Raw genomic sequence first — 10,919 nt, 5'->3', positions numbered from 1 at the left:
ACCATCATGAAAAAATCGGCCCAATGATGAATCTACAAGAGTTAAAAGGGTCTGACAATATTAAAGAAAGAAAGCCAACCATGATGATCATCATCCATGAAATTTAGAGTTAGAAATAAGATGAGTAATGATGATCTTTTGCCCACTTCAGTCAGAAATTAATAAATAAAATATAATAATAAGAAACAGTCAAAAAAAAAAAACCATCATCATTACACCAATCTGTGCTCTAGCCCCAACGACCACAGTTTTTTCTGAAAAATAAAACCATGAGATCAGTCCAATATTTAGATTTACAACGAAAAATAACACATACCCTTTTGGCTTTGGATCAAGAACTGAAATGGGTCGTGAAGATCTGAGCGAGAGGAAGCTATAATTGGGGGGAATGAAGCCTGGTCCGACGTCACTAACTCAACAATCAACCATTATTCTCAAATGGGTCTCTAACATATATAGATCCACAAAAGAAAAAGTGAACGAAAATGAGATTTATAAAACTCATGCATAGATCTCTATTGCAATCTTAATGGCCTCGAGCCAGACAACATTCCCCTCAAAAAACAAAAAGCTTCCCGAGCAATATAAATCTTCATCATCATCATCATCATCATCATCGAACTTTCTTGGCCTGGTTAAGATCGAAAAGAAACAAGGGAAAAAGAGAAAGAAAAAGAGAGATTCTATGGTTTTCTGATATGAGAAGAAGAGAAAAAAAAATGAGTGTGGGAAAATGAGAAGAGAAAGATAGAGAGATAAAAAGAGGTTGAGACTTGAGATTGAGAGGTTGAAGGTGAAAAGGACAAAGTAATAAAAAGTTTCAGAGAGACCTCTGCTGGCCCTACCAAAACTGCGTCTTGGTTCCAGAAATGACCACGACCCCCACTCTCTCTCTCTCTCTCTATATCTATCTCTCTCTCTCTCTATATATATATATATCTCATCCACATCGTCTCTACCATGCAATATATATATATATACAGAAATTTACAATCAACCCTAATTTTTTTCCACTCTGATTAGACACGTTATAATCTTAAAAGAAAAAATCCCATATCTAGCGGGAGAGATCATGATGACCTAATCAAGCCATCACAAAAAGAGAAACTAAAAAAAATCTCAATCTTAACCCAATTATACACTGTTACACAGATTAGGGTTTCGTATAAGAATAACTTAACCCACATATATTTATAAACACAAAAAAATAAATATTTATTTAAAATATGATATGGTATATAATATATATATAATGATATTGATAAATATGACTCCATGACTAGACACCAAACAAGAAACCAAAAAAGAAGTCAGAGTAGTTCCCAGTGGTTTAGTTGAGCTAATTCACCGAACCCTTTCTCCTATTTATATATATATATATATATATAAAATAAAAATAAAAGTGGCCTATGTATTTTGTTATGTGAAATATTTAGTTTTTTTTTTTAAAAAAAAAGTAAAAAAAGGAAAATAGTTTTCATGGAAAAGGGAATCCCTCGTTCAGTGCGTCTTTCACTTCTTTTTCTACGGTCGCGGGGGATTCAAGATGACGACAGACGAGTCAGACAAATGAAAAGTTGTTTTGAGGAGTCAGCGTTTTCTTTTTCTTTAATTTTTAAAAAAAAAAATTATTTTTCATACTCAGGTGGTCTCAGGATCACTGTTAATCCAATAGTCCTCTCTTGTTTTTTTACTCGAATTTCGTGGCTTCAATTTACTATATTGTGTACATATATATAGGTATTTTTTTTTTTTAAATAGTGTATGGATAATGATTTGATTGGTCAAATAAGATAGCTGTTGTAATATTTTTTTTATATAATTTTGGTGTACATATTATTATTATCATCCATAAATATAGATAGGATTTATATTAACAAAAGTCATTTTTTGTTAAAGTATCTCAAAAATTCTTAAATTTTATTTTGCATCACTTAATTCTTTAAATTTCATATAAATATTTTTTTAAAAAAACAATTTTTCAGATTACACGTCAAAAAGTGATTTATGGCATAATTATTATTTTTTAATTAATTAAGTCATAAATCGTTTATTTAGTTGGGTCATAGAAATCATTTTTCGCTTTACATTTTGAAATTATTTTTCAACAAAAATGACTTATTAAGACCTAATAAATGATATTTACAAACAAAAGAAATCCATATATTTGCTGTAATATGCTTATTTTGTTGCGAATTTATGGGAAGGTGAAAAAAGAAAAGTTTTGAAGGTAAAAATGGTCAAATCTTTAGCAGGGCCAACTAGAAATTGACCTCTATCTCGTGAATATAATTGTTTGAAATAAGAATTGTATATATATTTATAGGTCCTATAATTAATACCAATGTCAGTAGCTGGTAACTTTTATAGTGAAGAGCCTTCTCAAACCCTCCTCTGCAGTACAACATGAAACTGGAAACTATTTGTTTGATTGATTTTTCTTTTTTCTAAATTTTGAGTGCATCCGAAAGGATCCAATGTTAGATTTTGGAGAAGATTATTATTTTGAGTTATATACATCATTTCATATAATAATTAAAAACATAAATTAATTAGTATTAATTATTGAGTCAGTTATAAATAAGAATAAACCGAAACTTTTTTTTATAGAACTACTCTAGAAGAAGTATCAAGAATCAGCCTAGGAAGAATCCAGGACCAGTCTCTTTGATAAAGAATAAAGAAAATTCTTTATAGTGGTCACAATATAAGCTCAAAGAAAATACTTAGGTGATCATCATGGTAATTACTAATTAATTAACACATGTAAATATGTATAATCACTGGGGTTTATGGATAAATGATCACATTTCTATTAGAATAATAGTATTGAGAGAGAAGAGAGCAAACATCTCATATTCATTGGATTCGGATCCAAATTAATGCTATCATTGACCTAAAGTCATACTATTTGATTGAATTGAAATTATTGGTAATACATATATATATATAAATATTTCTCTGTTCCCAAGCGCCCTAATTTCATGCTGATTGACCTAATAAAAGCATCTTTTAGAAGAGAGACATGAATATTTGCCTAGATTTTAGTTCTTTCTTCTCAATTCCCACCATAAGTATTAACGGCATTGTCTCCTCCTTCTTCCCCATTTAACAAACATATATTATATAGTATGTATATATATATACAAATATTCTTGTATATATATATATTGCTGTTACAGCTCATATATATATTATTATTCATATCACCATCTTCCCATGCATTTATGGAAATCATAAAACCAATGCACATTTTCCACGTGTCATGACCCCACATGCACCAACTTGCATTCTCTCTTTTCAAATCTAACCATGACTTCTGTCGTGAGAGTCATATTGTACAACAGGTGATATAGTAGTAGTAGTTCCCAAAGGGTAAACAAAATAGGAGAATTTTTTTTAGAGCGCTAAGTCTTATCGGTGGGGTTCTCAGTGCTCTTGACTTGTGAATAATTTTCGGTGTGATTTTTTTTATGACCATGTATATTGTAGTTGTTTAGAGCATCATGCAAATTTTCATAAAATTCCGGATAGTTTACAGTATCGAAAACTAGGTTTAAACATGTTGCTTTCCACGCGCATAAAAAAAATTAGTCACGCGTGCAACAACATGTTTTAACCTAGTTTTCGGTACTGTAAATTATCCAGAATTTTCTGAAAATTTGTAGGATGCTCTAAACAACTACAATATACACGGTCATAAAAAAAATTGCGCCGAAAACTGTTCACAAGTCGAGAACACTGAGAATCCTACTGATAGGGCTTAATTAAGATCCTATAGTATAATCCCCCAACAAATATATATAAATATATATATATGTATGTATATAATAAAAATGAATGTGGGAGAGTAGTTGAAAAGTGGTAAAGGTGAGGGCCCTTTTGTGGTAATAGCTTTTATGGCGCCCCAACCAAGTAGGCCTTGATTTGAGCCAAAGAGATTCTTTGCAAACTAGCCAACGTAGAAAATAAAACCAAAAGCTTTGGTGACTGTCCCATATGTATCTTTGTTTAGTTTTTTCTTCCTATTTATTCTCATGTTTCAATCTAGCTTTGGATTTGACACCTTTTTTAACATATAGAATAATGCATCTTACACTTAAATTAAGATTTAGTGTAGTCTAAGTTTGTTTTGATAAACTTAAGTTTTTAATAATCAATAACCGTTCGATCAATTCAGTTATTAATCTAATAGTCTGTAAAGTAAACATAAGAGCATTTCTAATAGAGTGTTATAAAAGTAGTGTATAGCCATTTTTTAGCTCATCTTCATAAAATTGAACTCCAATAGTGGTCTCAAATATGTGTCAAATTTGACACATACTAAAAGTTGTCATATTTGGCACAAAATATAGCATGGGCCAAATTTGCCCCACAATAAATATCTCATTTTTTAATTACTTCTTTGCCACTAATTAATATAAATTTTTAATTTTTAATTTATCTTTTAATAAAAAAATTAATTCTTTTTATATATTTTAATAAACATTAATAGCTATATTGACTTTTTTTTTAACTAATTTGCACTTTGTACATTGGAGTACAAATGCAAAAAGTAAGTCAAATATATTATTGACACATATTTTAGATCAAATTTGACACAAATTATATCATATAGAGATGGTGTAATGTATCTTCTAACATAACAAAATTTGGACCATTCTATGTAAAAATAATAATAATAATAACAATAATAATAATAGTAAAAAAAATAATAGTGAACAAGCATACCACGACACTTTGTTTGTATTGAACACTTTTTTTTCTCTTGATATGTGTATTATTTAAACCATATGTTATGTTGGAGAAAGTTTATAACTTTATTGACATATGAGGCAACCTTTTTTTAAAAAAAAAAATTCAAACAAAAGTAAAAGGTACCTGGTACTCATCAACACCCACTTTTGGAAGTTTTGGGGTGTATATATGTGTGAATATATAAATATGTATATGTTGAAATTCTAGCAAATTTCCTTTCTTTCTTTTCTTATTATTTTTTTTTTTTGGTATTTTTTTGGTTTTTAATAGAAACCTCATGAACTTTGCTTCGATAGGAAATTTCCTCTTTTTGAGTACTAAAATTTCCTATACCAATTATACGATCAAGTGTATTTATATATATGTGTGCCCTAGCCAATATCATCAACAGCTTCGGTGCATATATCAAACTATTGCACTATATTAATCACCACCTATATATATAAAGCCATGATATATTTGTCATGCCAATATTCCTTTTAATTGTTTTTTTAAATAATTAAGTTAATGTATTATTTAAATAGTTTTTGTAACGCCTCACGTCACTATGGCTGCTTCCTGGAATGACGACTGACCCTACAAACCAACACGAGTCTTTCCAGCGTAGTTTGTCCTCAATCGCACACTTTCTGGGAAAACTTCCTAGGAGGTCACCCATCATCAGATTGCTCCAGGTCAAGCACACGCTTAACTTTGGAGTTCTCAAGTGATGGACTACCGAAAATAAGATGCATCTTGTTGGCAAATGTAATACAAATCAATCAATTTAAGTCATCTTCAATTGTGTAGCCTCATACCTACACAGTCTTAGAATCATCACACTTGACCTTCCTCAGGCGGTGTGGGATTGCACAGCTTTACCCGGTCTTTCCCCTTATGGATCACGGGATTCTGACTGTCACCGTTTTAGCATCTATAAGTATAAACCCCGCGTTATTTTTTTAATAATTAATATTTTCTAATTTTATTTTTTATTTTGCAATTTAGTCCTTCGTTTTCAAAAACTGTATTAAGTTCTCTTAGTTGATTTCTTAACAAAATTCTTAAGTTTTTACAATTTTAATATTTTTTTCTATATATTATATACCTCCAAAATTTTTTTATCAAATATTAAGAATTTTGTAAAAAAAATATAATAATAAACAATAAGGACTAATTTAATTACTTCTATTTATAAAACTTAAGAACCGGATTGGTAATTTTTACTGTTATGGTTTGAATTACCAAACAGTAATCAGGACATATTCATACCAAAAAAACCTCTAAAATAAATATATAACATTATTGACTAATTATACATATTTCTAACTAAAACAACTAAAAACCTCTCAAATCAATATATATAATATTATTAACAAAATAATGCATATTTCTAACTATAAGATGTCAACATTAGCAGATAATTTGAAGGAAACTCCCTCTGTCTCAATTCTTGCATATTCTGGTCCCTGCATATGCCACACCAAGGGCAAGGCAGGGAATTATCTTCACAAGCAACATTTAGTTGAAATAAAAAAAAAAATTTAAAAATCATCGTCCCCGCCCTATTCCCTATCTAATAAGAGGTGAGTCTTTCTCCAGCCATATAGGAGAAATTAACATCACTATATTTTAACATGAGAAAGTAAAAAATTTAACTTTTAGAACCAAAAAAAAAAAAAAAAAATCATTTCTTAAATTTAAACATATAATGATAATAAATTGCTTTATATGTACAAAGCATAGAATTAATCATAGAGGTATTATGATAAGGTTTGATGTGCAGTAAATTAATTTCATGGAGAGCAGTTGGAACAAATAAGAAATGTTCATATGAACTGCCTTTGTGAAACTTTGTGGACAAAGTGATTAAATTCAGCATCCTACTGGTACACAAATATATAAATATATAAATATATATATATATATTCAGAATTAGACTTTTTTATTTAGTGGGAGAAAAATCTGTCATTTTATCTCTTCTGGCCTAATTTTAGGTAATTTTACAAGTTTTTCTTTCAACTTTTCATTGACTTATCCATTTATCTCCATATATTTTGTACGGACCATATTGATTTGGATTATGAACAATAACTATCATCCATTGCTCCAGCACAGATAGTCAATATAAGTACACATTTATTTTCTGAAACTCCAAAACTTTAAATAAATTTTTTATATTGGATAGACTTTAGTTATGTATCACCCACATTATTTTGATATAACATAGTCAATAATCACATGATTGCATTGCATTACATATCATACAATATGTATAATTTGAGCATATGCATATTCTTATAAGTGTTTTCATGTATAAGTATAAAAGTTGTGTATATGATGCCTATGTGTATATTTAATATTATTAACCTTGTGACATTTGAGTTGTCTTTTATGGGTGTTTGATGTGCTCAGGATATAAGAAAGGATGAAATATATGAACAAGGCATGAAATGAAGTAAGAAAAGTGAGATATAGAAAGCAAAAGATGTTAAGCGGTGAAAAGTAATACAATGCCGATTACTAGTATTTTGGTGTAAAATTGAGTATTAGTGGAATTTACCACATATAATTGAGGTATGATTAAGGTCTCATTGATGAAATAAAAATGGTTTTAGAACCATTAGATATCGAGTCTTTATGGGAGGTATACATAATCAGTGGTGTTAACGCAAAGTCAAAACGAGCTTAGCACACGTGTGCTACGCTCAATCGGGTAAGCATAACTATTGGGTATGAACTCGCATGGACCTAAGGTTTGGTGTGAGTGTTTCACACATAAGGATAACAGGCCTAGCAGATGATTAAGTCGAAACGATAAGGTGAAATGTGTCAAATTTTATCACTTCCCACGACCAAAGACTCAGAAAAATAGAGAGAAAAGAAAACCAAAAACATTTCTTGGCTGGCTTGAAGAGAGATCCAAGTTAAATCAAAGCCAAAGAAGTGGATTGAGCTTAGTTTTGGCATTTTTATGGTAAGTTACTGTACTTGGAAGTTAAACCACATTTTTTAATTTTGTTGAGAGCTTATCTATGGTGTTTTTATTTTTTAAGATATTTCTTGGTGGTTTCCAAGTGATTTGAGGTTTAGAAAAGCTAGAAGAGATTGTTTTCGCTGAAAAGTTGCTCGGTAAGTGAAATTTTGTGTTTTATGAGGATTTTGTGATTCTTGGAGTACAAACGAATTTTTTGTTATTTGATTGAGTTTATAAGATGGTAGATATGTTTATAAATGTTTGAATAGACGTGGAGACTCATTTAATTTGGGTGTTGATCTTGGAAATTAGAATTTTATCAAAATCGGTATATGATAACTTTGTGATGAATTATGATGGTATTTGGGATATGTGGTTATGGTATGTTATTTGATGTTGATTACTGATTGATTTTGATATTTGGGGATAGCTAAAATTAAGGGGAAGCTCTGTCAAAATTTCTCCAAATGTCTAAGATAAATCTAACGCTCGATCTAAGTGGTTTGATGCAATTTAGGCATGATTTGGTTATGATGTTTTATGGATATTTTTAAATGATAGTTCAATGTCTTACTGCTATCATTATGATGTGAAATTCATGTCATTGTCAGGATAAGCACATCAACACCTAAGACACCACTTGTTACACGGTGAAATATATTTTGGACAAAAGGTAAGTAAAGTACTCAACTGCAACACAAGAATTACATGTTATGTGAAAGTATGCATTATATGAATATGTTGTCAGTAAGTGGTATTAACATACATTGACACTTCATCATAAATTTGTATGCATGGCATAATAGTGATATGGTAAATTATTGTATGATATAAGACCATGCATGATATTATGATGATTATTAATTATGTGATGCCTTGGCAAGTTTTATGCAACATAAAAGTAAGTTGTAATAAGAAGTTTAAGTTCAGTGCCACTGTTTTGAAAAGGCAAATGAGAATGTAAGTAAGTGTAAACGGAGACCTATAGTTAGGCTCATAGTGGCAGCCCAATAATTTGGACTAGGTTTAGTGAACCAATTATATTGTTTGCCATGTTCCTATTTTTGTTTCTCCTTCATATGAGTTATTGTTATATATATTGACACCACAGTGTGTGGTCGCCTTAACTCTTGAGCCCGACGGGGCAACAATTGAATAAGGTTTTTAATGCGCCCTACTGTGGTGATGACTAGCCGGAGGAGAACCTATGAGATTTTATATTATATGTGTAACAAGCCCTGCAGGCATTGGCCTAATCAGACAGTGTGCACAATATTAAGGGGACCAAAATTTAAAAAAGAAGTTGTGTATGTCTATTGACATTGGGTAATCATTAGCATTGCATGCATTCCTTTGCTTACTGAGCTTTAGGCTCACAGTTGTCTTGTGTTGCAGGTAGAGAAAGAAATGAGTGAATGACAAAGGAGAACTAAAACATAGTCCTGACCCTGATTTGTACATATGAACATATCGACTTTTTGTAGATTATTTCAGTTTATCAGTATGTATGTTTGTAATAAAGTGTGAAGTTATGTTTTGAAAACAAATTGGGTTATTTAATACTTATGTATAATATATTTGAGACACACTTTATGCTTAATGTAAGTAATGTGAAATAAGTTTTCTAAAAAAAAAATCCAAACTTTCGCTGAAAGTAATTATGATATAGTTTTAAAACGTAACACCTCAGATATGGTTTTAACTAAAATAAGTGAGGGTGTTACAAGTTACCTTAATATATATATATATGCACATATAACTATAATTAATCATATGTGTACTTCAAGATTATGTGTTCATAATATAATGTGAGCCAATACATCATCCTTCAATTCAAACTTGGTTTTAATTTCTTTAAAATTAACTAACTAGAATAGATTTTGATTAGGCAAGATACCTAACTTTAATCCTTTTTCCAAAACATGAGAATCACTTGTAATAAATCTAAGGCATCACTACAAAAAATCTTAGTTTTAGTCACAATAAATTTTGTGACTAAAAACAAAAAAATTGTGACTAAGGAAAAATCATTATACTTATGTTATCACTAAAAAGTCCGTGGCTAAAAGTATTAGTCACAAAGATCACAATTTGTTGTCACTAAATGTATTTTTAGTCACAACAAATTTTATCACTAAAAATAATAGGTTGTGACTAAAGCTACATTAGTGACAACTTGTGATTAAGTATGACTTTTTAGTCACAAGTAATATTTTGTTGTTACTAAAAGTGACATTTAGTCACACAAAATATATGTTGTGACTAAAAAGTTGTCACTAAAAATTACATTTATTTGTAGTGCATACTTCTTTATATATAGATATATTTATACCTTCTTTATCAAATTGGGAAATCTCAATTCTCGGATCCAAATATCCTTCGTTTTGAATAATATCAAATACTTTTTAAAAACTTTTCTTTATATATTCTCATTGTTCATGTAACGTATGAATTTACCTTGTTTTCTTTACCAATGAATTTTATCATAAAAATGTAAACTCACCACAACAAAAATGTCTTTTAGTATTGGTTTTGCACACTGACAGTTGCAATTGATCAAATCAGTCCAATAACGTTGATTTTAAACTGACGCTAATTTTTATTAATTGTGTCGGTAAATTACTTGACGTTGTTAGAAGACCATTAGCATCAGTTTAGAACCGACACTTCTGATATCAATTGCGAGAATTCTAAACCGACGCTATTAATATCAATTGTGAAGGTTTTGATATCAACAGTGTCGGTTATGCAGTAACACTAGTAGGCTTATTATAATTTTTTTTAAAAGGCCCAAAACAAAAAAGGTATTAGCTTCAGTTCTAAACCGACACTAATGGACACATAATAAAAAAATTAAAAAAAGCCCTACTCGTATACCCTTAACCCCAAAGCCTACCTCACTATCTCTCCCATTTCCTCTCACTCACCCTTCCTCTCTCTCTCTCTCTCTCTCTCTCTCTCTCTCTCTCTCTCTCTCTCAGCCCTTCCTATACTTTTGTCTATCTCACTCGCTCGACTCCTCTCTTTATCTTGCTCACGGTGACAACGCAATCAGAGGTGGCCTACATGCAGCAGCAGGCTCGAGGTCGACGTATGGTAAGTATTCTATCTATCTTCTTTCTCTTCTCATTCTCTCACTCAATGCTTTCTCACACTATTTTTCAAGCACTCGAACAAGGGCTCGAGATTGCGCCAAACAGTGGCT

This window comes from Humulus lupulus, chromosome 5 (assembly GCF_963169125.1).
Source record: "Humulus lupulus chromosome 5, drHumLupu1.1, whole genome shotgun sequence".
NCBI classification, from domain to species: Eukaryota; Viridiplantae; Streptophyta; class Magnoliopsida; order Rosales; family Cannabaceae; genus Humulus; species Humulus lupulus.
Note: the sequence above shows the minus strand (reverse complement) of the source record.